This window comes from Protopterus annectens, chromosome 2.part1, assembly GCF_019279795.1.
Source record: "Protopterus annectens isolate FY-2018-M chromosome 2.part1, PAN1.0, whole genome shotgun sequence".
Classification (NCBI taxonomy): domain Eukaryota; kingdom Metazoa; phylum Chordata; order Ceratodontiformes; family Protopteridae; genus Protopterus; species Protopterus annectens.
In genome coordinates, this window is record NC_056729.1 from 779447052 (window position 1) to 779472423 (window position 25372).

General features: G+C 38.2%; 1 protein-coding gene across 4 annotated transcripts in view; it reads left to right on the plus strand.

Annotated features, from left to right (window-relative positions):
- Positions 1-15997: 15997 nt before the first annotated feature.
- The window catches only part of CRACD (capping protein inhibiting regulator of actin dynamics), a 1952305-nt gene continuing 1942930 nt past the window's right edge, over positions 15998-25372 (plus strand). For all 4 annotated transcript variants that reach the window (XM_044062482.1, XM_044062485.1, XM_044062486.1 and 1 more), the window contains exon 1: positions 15998-16332. The gene's annotated coding sequence lies outside the window, so the exon portion shown is untranslated. The remainder of the gene's footprint in view (positions 16333-25372) is intronic.

The following is a 25372-nucleotide window of genomic DNA, read 5'->3' on the forward strand; positions in this document are numbered from 1 at the left end:
CTTGCAGACTCACTCAGATCTGTATTTAACCATAGTCTCCAGACAGGCTTTGTCCCAGTAGAGTGGAGGACAGCAACAATCATTCCTCTGCACAAGGGGGACCACCAACTGAACCAGGAAACCACTGATCCATAAGTCTGACTAGCCTTATATTCAAGGCTATGGAAAAGATAATCGTGGAACTGATCAACAATGACACAGGAAATTTCCAGGGTCTAAATCATACCCAGTTTGGCTATGTCAAAGGAAGGTCCTGCCTGCTCAATCTGGTGGATTTCTTTGAGAAGGTCACCAAGGCCATGGATGAGGGTAAGTCAGTACATAATGCCTACTGTGACCTGGCCAAGGCATTTGAAACAATACCCCAATTGGATATTATAGATAAACTCATAAAATTGGGTATAAACCTCTACATCACCAGATGGATAGCCAAATGGCTCACAGATAAGACACGTTATTAGAGTGGAGGAATCCACATCCAGCAAGAGGCCAGTCAGAAGTGGAGTACCACAGGGCTCAGTGCTGAGGGCTCTGCTGTTTGAGATATACTTCTCAGATGTCAAGGCAAATGTAGATGGCCTTTGGCTGACCACATTTGCCGATGACTGCAAATTGGGGCAACCACTGACTCCCCAAATGATGTTGATATCCTACAGAAAGGACTAACACAAATTAATGATCGGTGTCAGAATCATGGCCTCAAATTAAATGCGAAGAAGTGCATAATAATACTCTTTGGGAAATCAAATACCTCTGCAAATTACAACCCTAAGAGCTGATCCAGTGGAGAGAGAGATCTGGGTATTCAGATAATTATCTGAACTTTGACCACCATGTGTCCATGGTGGTAAGGAAATACTTCTATGTGGCTTAGCTTATAAGTAAGGGTATTGCATCCAGATCTAAGGATGCCATAATACCACTGTACCCAGCTCTCATCAGACCAAGAATTGAGTACAATACATCCTTTGGTATGTACCTCACCTGGCACCTGCAACAGTTGGAGTGTCCTCAGAGGTTTCTTACAAAAAAAAAATACAGGGTATGTCCAACATGTCATATAGGGGCCAATTAAAGACTCTATCACTGTATTCAGTTTCCTTCTGATTACTGAGGGTTAATTTATGCATGACCTGCAAGGCAGCCTCTGACCCTAACCTGATGAAAATGTTGCATATTTGCAAAACTAACTGCACAAGCATTACCCACTCCAAGGATGTAAACCTGATCTCTGAAATGAATGCTGGAGAGACAAATATGTGTCCCAAAGATTGCCCCTCTTCTGGAATAGGCTTCCTAGTCACATGAAGTGGAGCCCTTTTCTGACCATCTACATGTGCAATCTGGGCCAATGGATGGGAAATCACAAATTCACTCCTAGGGTGGTGCCCATGTCACTTATGGACAGAGGCAGTGAGTAAAAATTCTCAAAACCCCACTTGCTACCTATTGTTATATTTCCTCTAGGGAAAGAAATTTGGGTAAAATTTGGGTAAAACTGGTTAGGCTTGTAAGAGCTCTTGAGCAGTTAGTATAGTAATCTCTAACCTATGAAACTATTTACCAATCAGGTTACTCTCACAACAATATTCAATGCCAACTCAAGACTTACATGAGCTCCACCGATGGCCCATAAACCAAAAACTACTTCTCATTTCCATCAAGACCAAAACTATGCTTTTTGGAAGTTTACAGAAAATTCACCAAGCATCTGACACTTTGACCTACACAACCATGCCATAAAGACAACTTAGGTCTATGGTTTGATCTGTCACTAAACTTCCATTTCCACATAGACAAAAATAAGAGCCAAAATAAACTCCCTCCTCTTCTAGGCCAAAAAGATACCCCTAGCCAGGGCAGCCAATGACAAAAGAGTTCTCCTTCTCAGCTTGAATATGGACTCCCAATTTTTGGTTCTGCCTTTAAGAAAAAACATTGACATACTCTAGACTATCTGTAACAGCATCTGATGATTCATTACAAACTCATCTTTCTGTGAGCATTACTGTATCACCCTAGAAAAAAGCCAAATGACTACCCACAAAACAAAGATCTAACCTACTTATAGGATTTCAACTCAAAAAATGACTCCAACTTCACACATTTACTCCCTTGCATCTAGACTTCATGAAAAAACCTCCTCAAGCAACCTGAGGCACTACTCACAAGCAACAACAACTCACATTACCCCTACAACCAAACTCCACAGCACTGTACATACTTTTTCCTCTCAGGCAACTACTCTTTGGCAGGCTCTCCCCATTAACATTAAGGATATCAACACTTATTCCAAAATCAGAATGCAACTCAAAAATAACTTCTTCATCCAAGCCAAATACTCCTCTTTCAACACAGGACATATCACCTAAGCTATCTCTTGTCCAAGTCCCTTCTCCTCTCTCAAGATTCACTGATTTCATTAGAAACTAATGTAGATATTGTATATTATACTCTGATTGTACATTGCGCTGTGCTTGTTCACTGAAAAGTATATACGCATTTTTTTCTATGTAATTAGTCTGACGTATTCTGTTATTGCTTACATTTCTGTATTTTTTGTTTGTGAAAAGTTTTGTATTTCACTCAGGCTGAGCCAGAGATTGGTCAATATTGATCAGTGCACTAACCAGGCAAACAAAAATAGATAAATAAATAAATAAATTATACAGAACAGACTAAATCATACATAGACTCACTTGGCCAGAGTATGAATCATATCCTTAATTTTTATTGTGCAGCATCAGCAATATATCCACTCATCTTGTCAAAAGACAAGACATGCAGACTGAACTTATTTTATTTTATTTATTTATTTTATTGCATTTGTTTACCGGGAAAGTCCACCGGGCCTAAAAGAGCCCATTTTCAGTGGAGGCCTGGGGAGAAAAGATCCGACAAGAACATAGATACAGAAAAAATATAAACATTAATTGGTACAGAAGTAGAAACAGTGTTACATATTATGATTACAATAATATATACAGAATATATACATAAAAGCAGGAATTTAGTAGATTTGATTACAGTAATATATACAGAATATATATGTAAAAGCAGGAATCTAGTTAGTTTGATTACAATAATATATACAGGATATATACATAAAAGCAGGAATTTAGCTGGAAGCCAGATTAATTCAATTAGAGAGGTATAAACAGAGATATATTAATCAGCATTATTGCACCAATATCAACAAGTGATGAAGAAATAATAAATATGGAGAAAATATCATCATTCACTAGTAGCAAAAAGCATAGAAGTTTAGTTATCAGATAAGGAGAAGAAATAGGTTAGGTTATAGAGCATGAACATAGCAAGGAAGCATTGAGATGGTTTTTCAGTATTTGTTTGAAGATGGTAATGTTGCCTGAGATAGTATATCATGCTAAATTTAAAGCATGCAGCTAGCAGTTTATTCTATACTGACTTGCTTTCTTATTTCATTTGTTGCATTTTAGGGAGAGCTGCTATAAGTCAAAGTTATGTGGGGATCAGAAAGTAAGTCTAAGTTGCTTAGTTCTGACTGGGACATCTTGGCACTCTGAAATTTGATGGTGAGCTGTCACAGAGGAGCTGGGGGATATCAATACAGCCTCAAAGATTAATGAGCCCTTACAATACTGTATGTAGCTGCTTGATGAGAGGTTCTGCTAGCAATTGTAGTCAGAAGCTTTCAACCACACATAATAGGAGCTTGGCTATATTCTTCCTTAGACAGACCAAACATCAAAACAGTGTTCATTTTAGAACACTCACAAGTCCCTTTTGTCATTTGTAATGCTTTTTCTATTCAATGTAAGACTGTATTAACAATGTCAATGATGCTTATTGATATATTGGAACTTTTTTTTTCTTTAGGTCTTTCACTTTTTGCACAGCAAATAATTGTTGAGGTCTGCCAATATATATATATATATATATATATATATATATATATATATATATATATATATATATATATGTGTGTGTGTGTGTGTGCGTGTGTGTGCATTTTTTTTAATTCAGCTTTTTTTTTTTCTAAAAAGTTCACTGATTCACTTTTTAGATTTATTGCTTCTGGTAATTTGTAGTTGGCTTGTGTAAATCATTTTGGCTGGATTTCATAACTAACTTGAAATACTCCTTGAAAACATTTTACTCATGGTGGTGGTGCTGCGGTAGGGTTGTCGCCTCACAGTAAGATGCTGTCCGGTTCGATTCTCAGCTAGAGCGTCTTCTGCGTGGAGACATGCATGAATGGGCGTTCCTTCATTGAAGGTTGTGCGTCAGGGTTGGTAACTCGGCACGTAAAAATCAACTACCAATCATTAGCGGACCGGAGTACCGCTGTGGTGACCCCTAACCGGGAAAAGCCGAAAGACACAACAACTCCTTGAAAACATTTTGGTGTTAAAACAAAAATAATCATGCATTTTTGATTGACACTGTTTGCCACCGACTCTGCCACCAATTTGCCTTTTAGCATATCATGTTTGTTTTTTCTTAACTGATTAACCAATCTCATCTGCTTGATTTATACCCTCTTCATTGGCCCTTTACTAAAAGTAAATAATACAAAACTGACTTAAAACAATTCTGAACTAAAACTTCTGCTGCTCCTTCATAATGGTACCATGAGACCATACCTGTTACCTGTTGGGAGCCACCAACATCCCATTCAAGATCCTTGAAGGGATGAATGATTCCTGTTCCCTAGCTCATCATTGAGTGCTCAGTATTAAATGGGATGCTTATTTATGCATAAAGTGAGACAATTCTCAGCATCACACTCAAAAAATTACAAAACAGTCATCTAACTCCTTCTTCTACTGGACTACTGTTTTAGTATCTTCCTTTTCTAACCTATCCTCCCATTGACAAAGGCAAATTTGCTCTCCTCATTTTGAACCCCCTCTCCTGACCATTTCTGCTGTCCATATCAAAAGCAGACTCCATCTCTAACAATGCCCAAGGTTTGTCCGGATTGTTCTGCCTAATGAATCTGTATATCTTCTTTAAGAAAAGTCAGTGTAACAGTACCACACAACATGGAGGATTATGACTGAGTCACTGAGCATAACCTGTTTATGTGTTCAGGACCTGGATGCCAAGAAATTCACCTCTCGAGCTTCGCTCAAATGGTGAATTTCTTGGCATCTGTGTTTCAAACACATACTTTAAGGTTAAGACCGGTGACATGATCAAAATTCTTTGTAGTGCATGGAGCTTTATCTGTTTCATGTACTACTACTTTCAGGGGGAAAAATCAAAAGTATTTTCCTTGCTTTCAAAGCCATAAAACACTTAGTGAGCACTGTCAAAGAGGTAGTGTAAGCAGTATGTTATATTTACACTTACCTTATCATACCTCTCAACTGTCTAGATTTTCACAGGGTGTCCAGATTATTGCTTCTTATTTTTGGTGCGTTCCCCATAAAATATGTAGTTTTTGGACAAACTACTGAGGAGTGAAGTCAGTAAATAATGGCATACATTTGAGTTTCAGAGTCTGTATCCCTTGGAAAATAGATGCTAGCACATCTTGTTATTCTAGCAATTAAGTTTGTTTGAGGAAGTTGGGGACATGTTACCGGTATGGACAGAAGGCAGACACAAATCTTTTGTTCTGCTGCTATCATTTGCTGGTCAGTACAGGCAGATTTTACTGCTTGGCACTAGACCCAACCTTAATAACGCTAGTAGAGGTGCTTAATAATTGTTAAGGTTTGGTCTCGCACCACTCTGGTGCTTAACTAGTTTGTCTTTTTCTGAATATTGCAGTGTAATCCCTACATTTCATGCACTATGTTTTAGTTATCTACCTTATCTATCTTCATTTTTCACTAGCAGTTTCAATAACTAGTAACTCTTTCCCCTTGAAGGCCAAAACTGGTCTTGAACCTGCATTCCTTGGAACACTGCTTATTGTGTAAGACTCCCATACAAAGTCAGTGTTGCCAGTAACTCTCTTTACTTCTTCTTGCTTCTTCAACATCTTTGCATGCCCCTATGCTGCTAGAAGAATTTCATCTGTGTGCTGCCTCATGCTCATTAACTGTCATGTTTCTTCAGAGCAATCAAAACATCTTTTTATGCACCTTTATTGAATTATCACTTGTGACACAGGCAAACTTACAGTTATATAAAAGTAATTAAATCATATAAACAAGTTTCCATTTACAAACATTATACATCACATATGTCGTTATATGCATCTTATATTATAAGGAGCATAACTTACATTATTCAATTCCTGCCCTCTCTAAAACCTCATTCCTCCTCTAAAACATTTTTTCTGAATGTATTGTTTCCTCAATCTCCATTTTTTCTGTGTAATTTACTCATAGTCTTTTCTAAAGATCCCACTTTCTTTTCGTTTATCTCTATTACAATATTCACTGCTGTAAGTATAGTTGGTTTAGTTTTGATTTCCATTTTCTAGTAATTGCTTTTCTGGCAGCCACCAGAAATAAACTTAACAAGACCTTCTCTGGGCAGTTCAGATCCTGTATCCCAGCTCAAAAAAAAAATAATTTCCTTAGTTACACTCATTTGCTTGCCAAGTATTCCTGACAGATAATCAAACATCTTTAAAGTGTTTTTTTGTGGTTGTAATAGACTATATTCTGACTTTAACCATAAAATAGCCATGCTTCTCCCCTTAAAAAAAAGTATTTTTCTTGAAAGTGGAATTCAGTGACTCTAGAAATATTCAGGAGAAAAGGACAATGTGTGAAATACAGCTTCAAATACTGGTGTCCCTCACAATAAAGTTGGATCAAGGAGTTTCTGAGGAAGAAAATGTAGTCTTTTTATGACAGTAAACATATCTGCTTCATTGGATATTTGCCATTTATGATCTGTCATGATCTGTTGTGAAGTACCAACTAACATATGTTGGAGGTAAGTACTATATAGTGCATTCCTGAATGACTTTGCAGCTCTGAAATATATCCTTCTTTTGATGCTTCTTTTGTGGTTGTTGTTACTGGCCTTCATAGGTTCATAGGTAGGTACTAGGCTATCGGCCACAAGCTACAAGCCTAGCCAAAAAGGAACCCTGGCTTTCACCACCCAATAAAATTATTTTCCTGTGCCCCTGTCGAGCAGAGCCACAGAGGTGATCCCAGGGGTAAATTTCCTATTTCCTTTCCAATCATCAAGATTTTCCTTGAAGAGTGCTAATGAGGATCTTTGTTTGTTATAGATAGGTAGTTTGTTCCAGAGTATGGGAAGTCTCTGGGACAGGAATCTATCCCTCCAGCATGTTCTGTTTATTGTGGTGACAAGGTTTAGGTCTCTAGAGTGTGTAGCTTGGAGAGATTGGGATTTCTTTAAGTGGAGCATGTCCAACAGCTCTGGGTTTGACATAGCTTTGTATGTTAGGCAGAGATCGCCTCTGAGTAGGCGATATGCGAAGGAGTAAAGCTGGAGTTTTTTTAGATGGTCTGCGTAGGGTGTCTGTTTGAGGCTGATAATCCTCTTTGTGAGGTATTTCTGTGGCCTTTCCAGTTGTTGTAGATGTCTTGTGAGGTACATATCAAAAGGGGTGTTGTACTCTATAATGGGTCTAATGAGTGACAAGTAGAGGGGAACAATGACCTCTTTTTTCCTGGATGAGAAACCTTTTGTGATGAGGTGTGCCACATAGAAGGATTTCCTGACTACTGTGGTGATGTGATTATCAAAGGAGAGACTACTGTCCACCTATGTCCCAATGTCTCATCACATTTTCAGTGTTAAGTAGACTACCACCTATGTGGTAGCTCATGGCTACAGAGTTTTTACCAAAGGGGATGACAATGGACTTTTTGGCATTGAGCTTGAGGCCATGGCTTTGACACCAGGCATCTGTCTCAGTGAGGCCCTTTTGTGGGATGTCCACATTGTTAGGCGTTTCAGTTATGGCTCTTAGTTTGCAGTTATCTGTGAACTTCATTAGCCAAAGACCTTCTGTGTTAGCTTATACTTCAGAAAAATAGATACCAAACAGGAGAGGACCCAGGACTGAACCCTGTGGTACTCCACTTGTCACTGGTCTGAAGTCGGATTTGGAGTCTGCTACTTTCGCAGTGTGGGTTCTGTCAGTGAGCCAGTTGGCAACCCATCTTGTGACATAGGGATTTATACCTAGTTTAGTGAGTTTATCTATAATTCCAGAGTGGGGGAAGGTGTCAAAAACCTTGGTGAGATCTAGATAGGCTGTGAGAACCACCTTACCCTTGTCTACGGCTTTGGTGACTGCTTCAGAAGTCTATCAGGTTTAGGAGACATGATCTGCCTTTTACAAACCCAAACTGGGTGGGGTCCATCTGAGTGTTGCCATTGAGATTCTTGACATAGCTATAGAGTGCTTTCTGGGTGTCTTTAGAATCAGTGGTGATTTTGTTTTTGTAACTAGCTTTGGAGGATTTTATGAGGGATCTCAGCTTCTTACTGAGGCTGACCAAGGAGTTCCTTCAATCATGGGATTTTACTCTTTTTTGCAACAGTTTCTTTCTTCTGTTGTAGTGTTTGTTTATGGCAGGGGACCACTAGATTGGCTTCCTTTTTTTGGAGGATAGCATCTTGGTTCTGTTAGGGATAGCGCGATCTAAGCACTCGTGTAAGTGCTTATAAAGTGCATTTGTGTAGGATTCAGCAGTCGTACCTCTATTGTCCATCTGCATGGCTGTCGTGAAGTTTACCACTTTTGTCTTAAGAAGTGTGAAGTTAGCTTTGGAGAAATTTTTTACGGTGTTTTCCCTAAAGGGGGGTGGGGGCGGGATGTGGATGTCTAGGGTGATTAGCTTGTAGTCGGGTCTGACCAACTAGGAATTGACCTCTGGTGTGGAACAATGGTTGCCCATGTTGGTAATGACCAGGTCTAGGATACTGCTGCCCCTGGTGTGGGTGTGCATAAGTTGATCCAAGTGTTGGAATTTATGAATTCCAGAAAACGCCTTCCACTTTCATCTGCAAGACCCCTAACTTCTAATGACCCATTCATTCCTTATAACTCAATGTGTCATAGCACACTGGGAGAGGAAGCAGGGATCTGGTGACTGTGGCTATCATCTAGTTGAGGTTTTTGTTTATCCTAGCATTCCCTCTTGTTGGCCAGAAAGCACAGTGCAATGCCACCTATGCTGGATTCAGTGAATGTGTGCACTTTCATGCACCTATGATATCCAGCTCAGCTAGAGTGCATTTGCATTCCTTAACAATCTCACTCTCGAGTCAGAAATACCTGGCCTTCTCACAGGTGAAGATCTTGTGATGGGACTATATCAGCACTCTCTTGCTCTCTCTCTAGTGTGGGTGAGCAATTTTTAGCAACTCACTCCGTCCATCCCCAACTGTATCCACCAGCACCTGGACCTCTTATCAAACCCTGGCCATTTAGGGAATAGTTGAGACTCTATTCGTGTATGCTGTGGATCTGGAGTTAGTGATATGTATCTCATACCTCTCAACTGTACAGATTTTCGCAGAATGTCCAGATTTTTGTTTCATATTTTTTGTCCATTTTTCATAAAACTGCGATTTTCTGGCAAAACATTGCCAAGTCATTAAAGATTAAGGTCAGAAAATAATGACAGACATTTGAATTTCAGATTTCACACCCTTCAGAAAATTCATGCTAACACAAAAACTGTTATTCTATCAACTTTCTAAGTTTGTAACAGCAATATTTAAAAATTGTTCCTCTTTTCGGACTGCCCCATTATTTATGGCTTTGTCCAGACTTCTTGCCCTACGAGGTTGAGAGGTATAGTGTCAGTCTTTTAGTTCTTGTGTAATACTAATCAATACGTGCTGCTGACAACATCTGTTATCACTTTTTTGTCTCACAACACTTGGCTGTCTGGCTAAATTCTTGGCTGGGATGCCTCTGTAAGGAATTTGCAAGTTGTCCCTATGGCTACATAGGTTTTTGACAGAAGTAGTTGTAGGAATGACCCTAGTAAGATGGATGAGTACTGTAAGACACACACAGAGGGGAGGGATGAAAATAAATAATGAGAAAACATTAAATATATTTGATTATAACACAGGAGAGACAGTGTGCCTTCATTGTTAAGAGCAGGGAAGTATTCTGCACCAGGAGGTATTGCACACTTAACTTACTAGCTCACACAAAAATTCTGAACTCAGGCCAACTTAGTTTGCATAAAAGACATAGCAACGCCATGGTACTCTAAACCATAACAACTAATATACAGAATGCCATCGACCAAGTCTACATTACAACTATCATATAAGGGCTCAGTCCCAATCTCTGGCCATTTTCCGTATGTAGCATGCAAATTATTGCTGTGCCTGTGTGAGTTTTTTTCTGGATGCTCCAGTTTTACCACCTTCCAAAAACATGTTGCCCAATTTGCTACTCTGAATTGCCTATATATATATATATATATATATATATATATATATATATATATATACTGCATTTCTCATGCCCTTGTGGTCCAAGTTTTTGAAGAAACGGGTCCAAGGTGACCATTTCATCTAGGAACATATGCACAATACTAAGCAAGTGATCACAGGAACCAGAAGATGCCTAATGATACACACCTACCTTTACATAGATACACTTAAAATGTTCTTGCTACCCTTAATAAGCACTTATGAATGCTCACCTCCCAATCTAGCAGGGCTGTACATGATAATCTTTAAAGGCAGGCAAAGTAGTATTGCGCTTGACTTATAGTAGTAACGTATTCCATAGGCTAGGACAATGTTGAATTAGGAACTTATCCTTCCAGCTAGTCTTGTTTATTTTGTTGATGTAGATTTAAGTCTATGGTATGTAGATACACTGGTTTTAAAAAGAAATAGGAGGATTAGAGCTTTCATGGCTCAAAAAGTGGGGCACAGGTCACACCAAAGCAGCCATTAGGTTACTGAGTATATAGAGAGGCTTCATAATCTATTGAGATAGTTGAATGATTTAAGGCCTTTATTTTTTTTTTTTGGTTAGAAATTATTGCAGTCTTTCCAGTTGGTGGGTATCCTTGGATGTGGACATACTATAGGAAGTATTGTATTTGATGATGGTTTTGACGGGGGAAGAGTATAGTGGTAAGATGAACTCCTTGGATCTTAAAGGTATTCCCTTGGAAATTCACTGAGCTAGATAGAAGGATTTCCTGACTATGGAAGAAACATGATGATTTAATGAAGGAATTGTCCACATAAAAATGATGTCTCTTACAGGTTCATAGCTGTGTACTAGGCTAATGACCCTGGGGCCTTTACAAGCCTAGCCATAGGATTACCCTGGCATATTGCCACCCGACCTTAGTTCCCAGTTCCTCTGTCGAGTAGAGCCACTGGTGTTATCCCCGGGGTGAATTTTCTGTTTCCCATCCACTCATCAAGATTTCTCTTGAAGAGGGTCAGCGAGGTGCTCTGCTTGACATTATGATCATATCTGCCTGAAGAGGAGTATAACTTATGGTGTATGACATGGGAACTGCTATTTTTGATGAGCTCTACTTTACTACATTTTTTGAAGTAGCTTGAGAATGGTTTCAGTACACTGGATAAGTACATATTCCAGCTCTTGTCGGAGCGGTTTAATATTAGTTGACGAACAGTTAACAAATTAATAAATTAAATATCTGTGGAGTAGACAAAGACACTAATTCTAGTTAATTAATTCTCTTTTAATAAACATAGTCTGCACTCCTTTCATAGAAGGGCCAATCCAGTACTGAATTAAAATGTATGTAACATATATTACATACACTTTATTTAATGATTTTGTTGACTGAGTTAGTCTCACCATGCCTATGGCTTCTTTTCATGGAGAGCTGAGGTGCAGTACATAATAAATAGGGAAAATTTGTCCAGGTCACCAGGAAAATTCCTGTTTTTAATAAGTGCTAGATGATCTTTCATATCCACCTGAACTACTGCCAACTAAGGCAGATGGGATCTTGGTTTAGCATCTTCTCTTAAGGATGGTATGCTAGGAATGTACCCCCTCCCATGTTGCACTGCAATGTTAGTTCTGGAAAACGAATCTAAACTTTTAGTATAAGACTACAACCCACTATGGTTTCATTTTCCAGCATAAAAGACAAATGTCCAACATATTAAGCCACTGACATATCATATTGGTGATAAATCTACTACCAATGTATGCAGTATACTACCTGGAAATACTTTGCTCTATATATTTTTTTTATTTATTTTTACATTTGTTAACTGGGTTTGTCTGACTGAGCATGAGCCCATTTTGAGTGGAGGCTCGGAGACAAAGGCGCAATACAGAACACTTATCAAAGCAGAACTAACAGTTTCAAATACAAGACAAACTCTAATACAGAGGTAACTATAGATGCCAGAAAATATCTCAAATACAATACAAAAATAAATAAATCAGCAGGCAGTGAAGTAAATGATACTAGAAGACATATGGTGGTTACTATAGTTACATATAAATCTCAGAATACAGTACAAAGCAGAACAAATCAGCACGCCTTGGAGTAAAGAAATATGAATTAAAATACAACCAAGTAGTGTAGATGATGACAGTACCAAGGTGAAATAGATAGGACATCAGAATAGTAGATTGTGTGATGCTTAAAGTACTAGGGGTGGTTTAAAATGGATGGTGGAGTGGATTAAAAGACATGGAGTAGTAAGTAGATACACAGTAAGAAAGTTAGGTTGAGCTTTGGCAGGAGCAGATCCATGAATTCAGTAGTGTTTCTTTTAAAGCTTTTTTGAAGTTGTGGGTATTGGATATAGTTCTGATAATCAGAAGTTTATTCCAAGCTAAGGCAACAGAGCAGCTGCATAGATGTTGGACAATTGTTCTTTTGGGCTTATAGATTTCCAAGAGAAACTGGTCAGAGCTCCAGAGAGAGTGATTGGGAGTATAAAAGAAGATGAGGGATGAGATGGTGGGGCAGGAGGTAGGTTTGTTGAGGATGGAATGAGTAAGGAATAGTTTAGCTAGAACAAGTAGGAACTGGTGGGGGAATTCTAGCCAGCTTAGGGATTTGAGAGAACAGCAGTGGTGTGAATTGTAGGGCTGGTTAGCAGCGAACCTAGCAACTTTGTTATAAGTGAGTTCAAGCTTAGACTTTAGGGAGGTTTGTAAGTTGGTAAGAATGGAGAGGTATAAAGTAGACTGGGAAGAAGGTAGTCATAGACAAGGGAAAGTCTAGAGCCTTGGTGAAGAATTTTTTGTTTCTATGAAGCAAGCCAAGTTTTTGGTGAGTCTTTGTTATGCAATTTTGGATGTGTAGATCAAATTTTAGTTTATCGTCAATGATAGCACACAGGAGCTCAGTGTGTGTTTGTACGTTAATTGCAGTGCTGTCATGAGATGAAGATTTATGATGAGAAAGAGATTTTGGGAGGAATAGGAGGTTTTTTTTGGGGGGGATTAAGTATGATTTGATTGTCAGTTAACCAACTTTTAACTGATTTGAAAGAGTTTTGGGTTAAAGTGTGGAGGTGACATAGATTATCAGAACTGGAGATGTTAGTGGAATTATCTGCATATTGTATGAGAGAGGAGTGAGAGTATGAAGTGTGAATACAGTTTGTGAAGATGTTAAATAGCAGTGGTTCAAGAATGGAGCTTTGAGGTACTCCTGTATTGACAGGGTGGGAGGGTGAGAAGGAGGAAAGCCACTTGATGGACTATCGTCTGTTGGTAAGGTAGCTTGAGAACCATTTAAGAGTAGGATTAGACGGACTAAGATCAGACAGTTTAGTGAGGAGCTTGGGGTGAGAGACAGTTTTGAAATCTTTGATGAGGTCTAAAAATAGACAAGAAACTAGTTTATTGTTGTGTCTGGGTGGCTTGAGAGATAGTATGAGTGAAGGAAATAAGAGCAGTAGTAGTGCTATGGTTAGGGTCGCAAGCCATGTTGGGTAGCAGTGAGTAGATCTTTCTGAAGAAGATGATCTCGGAGCTGTTTGTGTATACATTGTTCAAGTATGTTATAGAGGGGGAGACTAAGGCTATGGGCCTGTAGTTTGAGAGGTCAGTGGAGTGTCATCCTTTGTGGATTGGTATAGTGCAGAATTGTTTCCATATGGAGGAGACTGTAGATTCTTGGATAGATCAGTTGATCAGGATGGAGACAGGGTAGGCTATTGAACTAGCAACAAGCTTTAGGAAGAGGGGTGGTAGATTATCTGCTGAGGGAAACCATGGCTTTAGCTTGTTTAGTAAAGATTTTATGCAAACAGTGGGGACAGGTTTGAGTTTGAAGGTGGTTTTATGGCTGGTGGGAGTGGGGGTGGGTATAGAGGGATTGGAGGTATTGTTGACATATTGCACTTGTACTGTGTCTTTAAAGTATTCTCCTGGGTCACATCTTAAAACAGTTAGGCTGCTAGCCAGTGTCCTGACCTGGCAAATAATTAAACGTGTATGTCTGGACAATACAGTAATTCATTTAGAAAGAGACAAAAACAGAGACAGAGTGCTATTTGTGGTTACCTTTTTTTTGCATAGTCTAAAAAAGTGTCTGTTTTTTATACACCTTTATTAAAATATCACTTAAGACATAGGCACACATGCATTAATAGAAAAGAAAACAAATCATATTAACATTTTTCCATTTACATGCATTACATGTTTTGTGTCTGTTTTTCAATCCAGCATTATGCACATCACTGGTTTCCTGCCTTAAACCTCATTCATCCTCCTGAACATTATTCTGCATGTATTGTGTCCACAAACTCCATTTATTTCTGTGTAGTGTTCTCCTTCCCTTTTCTAAAGATCCCCCTTGCAGTTCTTTTATCAGTTTTAGAATATTAATTGCTTAATCCAGTTGGTTTAGTTTTTGATTTCCATTTTCCAGTAATTGTTTGTTTTGGCAGCCAACAGAATTAGACTTAATAAGGCCTTAACTATGTCTAGGCAATTCAGGTCTTGTGCCACAGCTCAAAACAAAATATTTCCTTTGTTATAGCAATTTGCTCCCCATATTTCAGAAGTATCTGTAAACTTTTTCTTTACCCAATGGCAGTGAGCTGCAATTTTATTTCGAGAGCAGATTTTATTTTTAACAGCATTTGCTGGAATTATATTACCTGTTCGTTTTTTTCACTATCATTTTTATGTTATGTGTTCTGTTGTATAGTTGTTTCTGATAATTTTGCCGTTTTCATGCCAGATATCATATGCATTTCCTGGTTATCATTTTGGATATCAAGGAAGTCGGTGTCAAAGCAATTGTGCGTCAACAGGAACTAATACGGAAAACAATGAAATGTCCTTGCGGTCAGACAGAAAATGATGAACGATTGGGGTAGAATTAGTGCTGATGTATATATATATATATATTTTTGGCAAATGTTGATTATGTGTGAAGAAAGATGCTGGAGCAGAGGGTGTGTCATACTTCCTTGCATTCCAAAACATTTTAAGCCTCTTCAGGTCTGTATAAATAAACTGTTTAAGGGATTAACGGGCATTTAAACAAATAAATAAATACAACATCCCGCAAAAACAAGTTCACATACTACATACATATTAGGCTTTGTTAAAACCAAATTTCAATGTCTGAGCTAGCTTGCTTCTCCGATTTTTTCACTCCATTTACTGAACGATTCATTACCTAGTTTGCTGTCAGATGCAAAAGATGTCAATTTACCAGCTAGAGTAAAATTAAAAGAGAAAAAATAGCGAAACAGAGCTGTGTACGCTACAGATAGTGATAAAAGTATCCGTGTTTTACTTAACAGCAAATATTTCTAATTGCATTTGGTACAGCCAACCCGTGTTCACAGAAAAAAAAAATCCTACGTATACTTAATATATTTACAGCATATTCCATGCCCACCAGTATCTCACGGAAACGCTATCCGTAAGAAATTCAGACCCAGCTCCTATAAGAAATCGCCAATCGTAGTGATCCTTATTTCTGTTGCTACTGGGAAGGAGCCAGTACCACTGTGTTTAACTGAAAACCTCACAGAACCATCAGCATCTTTGTACCACTAATGAATACGGGGGGTGGAGACAAGTCAGTATGATTGAGCGAGGGAGTGCGCGAGTGAAGTGAGTGTGTGTGTGTGTGTGTATGTAAATGTGCCTTGCTGCAGCATCATTCCCGTTCCAGGCAGTGTGTGTGTGCCTTCCAGACCTGTACGCGTCAGCCCCGAGGAAAAACAAAGTTTGCAGATTTGACAGACGGGTTTACCGGTAGCCTGTTAGGGGAAACCACTTGTGTTAAAACTGTTTACAGTTCCAGTAAAATGAGCTTGCTACTGGAGGGAATCTGGTCGGGATTGGTGGCATTTTTACCATAACTGCCTTTCCTTTGGATTTATCTTACTAGCACCATAGGTATTAAAAGCACTTTGTTAAGGATGTCTTAGTCACGACAGGTAAGATGCTGTGCTGTCACTGCATTAACTGGATGCATGGGAATGTGTAAGGGGGGGTCATCACCTAGACGTTTATTGTGTCTTGTAATATAAAAATAATAACGGAGAACCTGGTAGAATCACACCTGCATGATGAGGAGATAGCAGGCAGCTGCAACGAAAATAAAAGGATTGCTGTGTGTTGTTAGTAATGAGATTACAGACAGCACATCTGCTTTAATTGCATTTTGATAGTGGGATTAGACAGTGACAGAGCTGCTAGGGAAACCTGGGTGAAAGAAACACTGTGTTGCCTTGGAACCAGGCAAGTGAAATTTCAATGCATTTTTCATAGTTGTCGTTCTGCAAAGTAAAAGTGAAAATTCAGAAATGCCTACAATTCCACACATTATAATCAGAAAAAATATTGTTTGTGTCTAACATGCTGTGCTATCTACTGATGTTCTAGTGTTTCATTTTATATACTATGCTGTAAACCCATAATAAGAATCTGGCTGTCAGTGCTTTTCCATGAATTGAACTATTCATCATTGCGACTAGCAGTGTGTGTGGCATTATGTGGTAGGCATTCTCTGAACCCAGGTTGTTGTCAGGATACTTTACTTAGATGCCTTTGGCATTCCTCAGTGTTGGTCGTCTACACCATTATTTCAGGAAGTAACATCTCTGAATTGGCAAACTGACATTGTTACTGGATTTGCTTTAGGTTCTAAGCTTCTAAGCAGCAAGCACTGCAATGTGGATTCATGAAACCATGTAATATTATTTCAGTTTTATGAGGCTTCCCTGATAGACTAAGGTAATATTTTAGAGCTACATTAACACAGATGCTCTCATTGGAATAATTGTCTTGTCTGTACAGTGCAGTTAAGGTTTTGCAGATATTCATCATAGAGATATAGAGTTCAGTGAAGTCTTCAATAAAAATATAAACAAATGGTGTAACTTTTATTAGCCTAAAGGAGCATCAGATTTACTGCTCCACAGACTAGTGGTATCTGCACAGAAAGCAGCACTACTGTGTGATAACCTGTAAAATTGTCAGAAGTGTGTGTGTGCTTGCAAACACAGGGAGATCTAACAAGTATTCCAAGGAATTGCTGTCCATTTACAGAAGGAAGGGTTCTGAGTTTCCAGTGTAGCATCATTGTCTATCAAAGAGAATATATGTGGTAGTACAATGATAAATGAAGCACTTAACTACAGGATACTGGTGTGATGTGCTGTATATTACACGATTGGGTGCACTCTCCTTGATGTACAAAGCAGTATAGTTGGACAAGAACAGCAGAATTGTCACTTGAGATAGGCACCTTCTTGCTGTACAGCATCAGCCTTTGGTGATGTTTTACAGAACAGCTAGTGTTCCTTAATTGACCAAAGTCCATCTACAGCAGATCTGTTTACAGTACAAAAAAAAAAGGCACAGTTTAGGTCTTGGACTATTTAATGTATTCAAGTATTTGCTTCTTTGCTTGCTTGCTTGCGTATTTTGAATAACTGCAAATATTACAGTGAAATACAGTTCTCCATTTTTTGAAGGTGACCGCATTACTGAAGATTTATTGAACACAATGAAAAATACAAAATAATGCATTTCTTTGGAATGCAGCACAGTGGTATACAAATGCAGGTCAAATGCAAATATGTATGTGTGTTTCAGTATATGGAAAGGACTTTACATAATATCATGACAGAAACTGGCTGTCAAACTCCAGAATACAGGCTAAGACAAAATTAAACCACATTATACACATGCAGTGAAATAAAATTATGGTGATTGCAGAGAAGACTGAAGAAGTAGAGACACGGGGCTGTGGTTGACAATGACTGCATTTGAATTATGGAAACAATAGGGTTGGAGTGAGACAGAACAGGAGTTCTGTAACAGTGGCATTTTAAATGGAAAACTTGCTTTCCATGGGAGGGTGGTATGAGGCAATATGTGACATGGTGTATAGTAAAGATACGAGGGCATCCATAGCTAACTAATTTGAAATAATGCAAAATAGAATGGAATGCAAGAAGTAGAGAGGAAAGACGACTGTAAGCTGGGCTCAGGTGCAGGCAGTGTGTCCTCTTGTTCAAAGAGTAACTGCCTAATGTGCTCAGTCACAGACAGCAATGCTGCTATATAAGCCGGCTAAAACTATTTATGTATTACTTAGATGGTGGTACCAAAGTTGTTCATGTAAATACTCTAGCTGTACCTTCAGCATAAAAGTTAAAAGCAAGACAGCGATGCAAAAAGACTAACCTAAATAGAATTGTCCCAAGTGAGAGGACTAGCTGAAGGTTAAGTAGCAGGTAATGCTGTACTTGGCATGTTTTATGAAAATGAGAACAAAGCATCATATGGGTTTAGAGATACCATCCCACTTTATGTGATACTAAGTAAGACTGTAGCAGTGCAAACTGTTGTTATAAAATAGAAATGGGGGTATGAAATATTTAGCCATATTTTTATTTATGTGAGTTTGAATTTAACTGGGGTAGAGCACTGAAGAGTTTCAGTCTCAGTCCAAGGTGTAAAGACAAAAGCAAAAAAAAAAAAAAGAAACACTATAAGTACAGCAAGGATAGGTTGGCCTAATGGTTAAGGTGTTTGCCTTACAAACGCAAGGTACAGGGTTTGAGTGTCACAAGGGATAACTGGTTAGGCTTAAAATGGCTCGCAAGGGCAGTTAGCTTAGTACTAATCTATGAACCTATGAACCTACAATTGCAAGACAGTGAAGACATAATGAAAAATAAGGGAAGTAACATTACAGTTACAGAGTAGTTGAAGTAAACAGTGAGATGCATGTATGTGTCATATAGCATAAAGTTAAACACCGTTAAGGTGAAGTTCAAACTGAGCAAGTAGGAGTTAGCGAGGGACTAATTTAAAAGATGTAGTTAAGCTATGTTACTCCATGGGAAGTATTAACATGAGCTTTTAGAAGAGCATGAATGCTAAGATAAGAAGAGGTGTTTTTAAGATTGGAGGGGAGGGATTCTAGGATTTTGAGACCTAGAATTGAGTGTGGTTTCTGAGGTTGTAGGAGGCATTCTGTCATATCAATTTTGAAGTTGGAGGAAGGAGAGTCTGTTCCTGTAAAAGTTTGAACAGTTGAGAGCCAAGGAGTAGATCAGACCTTTGTTTAATTAGAAGATACAAATCCATTTATCAGTTACAGAGTTTTAACTCCAGAAGGAGAACTGTGAAGGTACTGTATTTAGGACAAAAACTGTGTTATAACAAAGGAAAGTATTATTTGACAAACTGTGATGTTGCTCAAGTTATCAAGAACTTTTCAGTGCAGAATGAGGAAGCAGTTGGCTTCTAATATTAGTTTGCAAGTATGCATGATGATCAAAGTGTTTTTAAGCATATATATATATATATATATATATATATATATATATATATATGTGTGTATACATGCGTGCACACACACACAGTTTGTAAAGTGTTTGCACTGATAGTAGGTTCTAATCATGGAGTTTCAAAAATGATTCACTCTTTAGGCATTTCTTTTGATAGCTATCTTGATAACCATACAGCAAATAGATTCATAGGTAGGTACTAGGCTATCGGCCCAAGGGCCTACGTAAGCCTAGCCAACAAGGTTCCCTGGCTTACGCCACCCAAGAAAGTTATTTTCCTGTGCCACTGTCGAGCAGAGACACAGAAGTGATCCCCGGGGTGTATTTCCTATTTCCCATCCACTCATCAAGATTTTTCTTGAAGAGTGCTAAGGAAGAATGTTATAGAACACTGAAATATTAAGCTTCAAAATTTGTTGCCATTATGCTCAAGTATTTTGTCATATTCTATGCTTGCTTCTTGTACTGTAGTCATGTGACTATCTTGTTAGACTGCCTTTAGGTTGTCCTTGTAGAGGAACTGTTTGCTTGGTGACTGTACGTGATAAATATACATGTATATATTTTACTGCAATACATAATTAAATATAAATTTGCTATGTTGACTAACATTACCTGTCAAATTACATCAATGAAATGTTTAGTCAAAAACAAATAAAACCCTCAAAAGCAAGTGCTTTTATGGATGGGGGTAAGCTCCCCTCATCCCTACATGGGGGATGGTACCCTGCACAGTACTTGTTACTTATATATACTAACTTCAAGATTGCACAACAGTGGAGGACACAAAGAAACCCTTTTAACTCTGCTTTTCAACATTTTTGCACAAAACCACAGGAAACACAGAGACAAAGTGGGAAATTGACCAAGCAACTCAACGAATCATGTTTTGACAAAAAACATTTTAATCAACTCCAATGGGACCTACTAGTGTGTGTGTGTTTGTGTGTATGTATGTGTATATATATATATATATATATATATATATATATACACATATATATATATATATATATATATATATATATACACACATATATATATATATATATATATATATATATATATATATATATACACATATATATGTATATATATATATATATATATATATATATATATATGGATTCACTTCAGAAGCTCGAAATACTGAAATCTCGAATTTCAGTATCTCTAGCCCAAGAAGTCGAATCCACAAAACAACAAAAAGTAAAAACTGCGAAATTCAAAACCTCGAATACCGGAAGTTTTGAATTTTGCGGATTTAATACACACACAAACACACCATCCACCACACAAACACACACAATCACTGTACTACATGAAAGCAGGGGGGCAAGACCCCCTGCACCCCCCACACACCCCCTACTAAAATATTCTCACTCCGAGGTCGCACTACATACAAACACACATGAAACATCACGACACAAGCTACTTTCTCTTCACACACACACATCACAGCAACAAAACACACTGACACACTCCACAGCCCCTACCCAAACCCCTTAACACACACACACTTATCTGAATACATGACCATAGTGGAATTTTAGAAGCGCGAAATTCAAAACCTCCGGTATTCGAGGTTTTGAATTTCGCTCTTCTAAACTTTCGCTATTATGTGGATTCGGCTTCTTGGGCTTGAAATACTGAAATTCGACATTTCAGTATTTCGAGCTTCTGAAGGGAACCCATATATACATGCATAAAAACACACATACATACATACATATGTGTTTGTGCGTATACATATATAAACTGTATATAAACGTAACTATAAATATATACATATACCAATCAACACATCGCCCAGCAGATACAGATATATATCTGAATTAGAGAACGTGTGTACTACCTGCAGCATTAAACAAATAAAATTAAAACTACAGTGACAGTTCACTGTGCTGCTTCCAGGTGCATCTAATGGAAAAAAATTAAACAATCAAAACATAATTTCCATATTAATGACTCTATAGTCAGCCATTCCTTAAATAAGCTTTTTATATGAACCTAGTTCCAAGCAAGATACCATCAAAGCATAATTTCCATATTAATGAATCCATAGTCAGCCATTCCTGAAATAAGCTTTTTATATGAATCTAGTTCCAAGCAAGGAAAATGGCAAGGAATTATTCTCATAGATTGTAACTCTAGTGCATTTTCAGGAAAAGCACACGTTAAGTGCATAATTCATGTAAAAACTGGCATGATAGCTTGAATGGTCTGCTGAAAGGAGCTATTTGGCCCAATTTCAAAAGACTTGGAATCTAGCCCCTGGCATCAGCCTGTTTATAGACAGGATTTACACCAAAGTAAGTCGCTTACACTGAGAGCAAGTCTTTTGGAATCAGGGCAGACTTACACTAAGAGCAACTCTTTTGCAATCTGGCCCATTGATGTTTAGTCAGGTTGTCTTTCTTTGCTGTAAATGGGGTTAATTTTGGGTGCTGGTCAGAAGGATAGTGACATGGACTTCACTGGGGTCAATGCTGTGAGGTGATAACATGCTTGCCTCATGGATTTCACAGCAGGTTTCACTGCTTAAATGAGCAGCAAATATACCTCAGTGTTTTTAAGTGATGAATTTTGACTTGTTACTGTTTGGCTCCGAAAGACACTGATCAAAATCTCTTTCATAAGACCTAGATTCACATTGTGGAAACAAGTGGGAAAACTCTTCAAAAGTGAAGGTATGCATAGCAGTATGCAGACATTGCAGGTGCACACACACACACACACACACACACACACACACACACATATATATATATATATATATATATATATATATATATATATATATACATATATAGTGCTTTATAAACATAAGACTTGTGGTAATTTCATGTGGAAGCCCCGGCTTGCTTGTGTGGGGTGATGGTAATAGTTTTGTGTAGAAACATAGAGGTAATCCATCTTGGACATTTATAGCAACTAACATGCATCTGAATCTTGACTTCCTGTATATAAAATAAGCAGGCTACTGATAAAGCAGTTCCCTGGAAAAGGGAGGACCCCATAGGGTGCTGTAGGGTGTTGTATCTGCTAGGTCTAAGGCGAGTGAATGGTTAGTCGGGAATAGATGGTTAGGCTTACAGGGGCATAAAATAGATATACCTTAAGTACTAAATATGTAAGAGAAGACCCAGGCAAGGTTAGGATCTTCATTATGTGATACCATAAACCTCCTCTAGTGGTAGCCCATGAGATATATACAAATAACCCCCTAAAGACATACCTCTGTTTTAACCATATGGCTTCTGAATGGCCATGGGTTTTTACTTTTTAAGTCTTTATGGGTACATTCAGGCCAGTAAATCCAAACCCCACTAGCTGTAGACATGCCATCTTTCAGCCTTTTCCTGACCTTGTCAGTACAGCATAAGTGGATTCTTTGGCTATACATTAGAAACACAAAATACCTGGGATTCTTGATGTGCTTTCTTTGATAGATGAATGACATACATAGTAACATCAGGAGCTGCGTAAGGTCTGTACCAACTATTAAATCCTGTTTACTTTCTTTTTGTTTATTTTTATTAGGAGGTGTATCCTTACTTACTCATTTTTTATTATCATTGCCTTCTATCACTAAAGTGGAAGACTGCACAAATTTAAGTAACGTTTGGTACTTTTCAGTGAAAAATTGTCATTTCAGATATTTTTTTTTTTGCAACAGAGTCTGATGTTTTATTTTTGTATTAACACTTCACCTGATGGCCTTGTGGCTGTGCTCTAATATTGTTGTCATAGCAGCCATATTATGCTCACAGTTACTTACACACACACACACACACACACACACACACACACACCTACAGGCAGTTTGGAGGAACACTACTTCCCTTCCAGCCAGACCTCCAAACCGTCCCGAATTACTTGTTTTTTGCTAAGTTTTGGGGTCCCAATAATGAGGTGCCATGATTCCTGGGTGGCACCCCTTCATTTCTGATTTATTCAATCTGTTTGTTTAGATTTCGCGCTTTCGGAGCTGATGTATCAAGTGCGTGATGATGTCAGCTCCGTCAACCTGTCAGAATTAAGCCGCACATCTGTTTGAAACTGCCGTGGATTTCTGTACTGGGAGGAAGACATTACCGAACGCAGGATTTCTGTACTGGGAGTGGGAGGACATTACTGAACGCAAAGCCATGGAGTTAAAGGCAGAACGAACGCTTTTGTGCAAAATGCCAAGGAAGTAAAGGCACTAGCATACATAAATAAAAGACTGTACACACACACACACACACACACACACACACACACACACACACACACACACACACACACTCACTCTATTGGGTACCTTAGAATCTGCAGTTTCAAACGGACACATGGCTTAATTCTGACAGGCTGATGGAGTTGACGTAATCGTGCATGTGATGACGTCAGCTCCAAAAGCATGAAATCTAAACAAATAGATTGAAAAAATCAGAAATGAAGGGGTGCCACCAGGGAATCGTGGCACCCCATTATTGGGACCCCAAAACCCGGCAAAAATCGAGTAATTAGGGACAGTTGGGAGGTATGGTGAGAACAGTCTTTTATTTATGTATGCTAGTGCCTTTACTTCTTTGGCATTTTGAATGTCTTGCAGTTCCTGCTTATGTATATGTACGAACACGAGAGAAACCAGTTGCAGTCGAGTGCTTTGGAATGTCTTTTATTTACATACGCTAGTGCTTTTACTTCCTGTACATTTTAAATGTCTTGCTGTTGCAGTTCCTGCTTATGTATACAAAAACACAAGAGAAACAAGTTGCATTCGAGTGCTTTTGAATGTCTCGTTTAAGTGTATTGCTATATGCATTTTGACATTATAATTAAGGGTTCCAGCTCTGCAAGTATTCTCGCTCATCTCATTCTTGTTGGGAACAGTATTTTACTTATGTACACTAGTGTTTACTTCTTTTGCATTTTGAATGTCTCGCCGCTAGTGCCTTTACTCAAGTGCTAGACAGAAACTATACTGTTAATTCCTTTGCAGTGCATGTGCTAGAAAGAGAGAGAAACACGTGTGTGTGTGTGTGTGTGTGTGTGTGTGTGTGTGTGTGTGTGTGCGCTAAGCCAAAATTAACATTTTCAGAGGATCCTATGTATAGTGCACACTCAATTACTGACTACAGCTTATCAATTGACCATTAGAGCATGTCTGTTTGCCACTTGCCATTACTCTAATCTCTGCTATGCATATAAATAAATACAGATTATGATGGAGGATAAGAGCCAACTGGCCCAAGCCTGTTATATTCTGCCAACAGGTTGTAGCATTGAGACTTTCTATTTCTGACAGTATTATTAAGTCTAATAAGTATTTTATATAGCTACAGATATATCTTTTTCAAATTTCTGTTGAATTTTTAAGAGCCATAGCAAACAATTGAACAGAACATTTTTGCAGATGTTGCATTTTCGTCTAATAATGATATTATATACTTGAATGTTCTCCGAGAAACACGTGCGTCTCCATGATACCTTGCAAATGTTTATGATTATAACTTTTCTGTTAAAAACACACCATTTTATGTTATGTTGATAATGATATGTTTGATGTAATACACATTATCAGTCCCTCTGCAAATCAGTTCTCTGTTTCCAAATTGTGATTTACATTTTGCATTTGAAATGGGAGGTGGGAAATGGATGCAGAACTAGACTTTGTTAATGACAT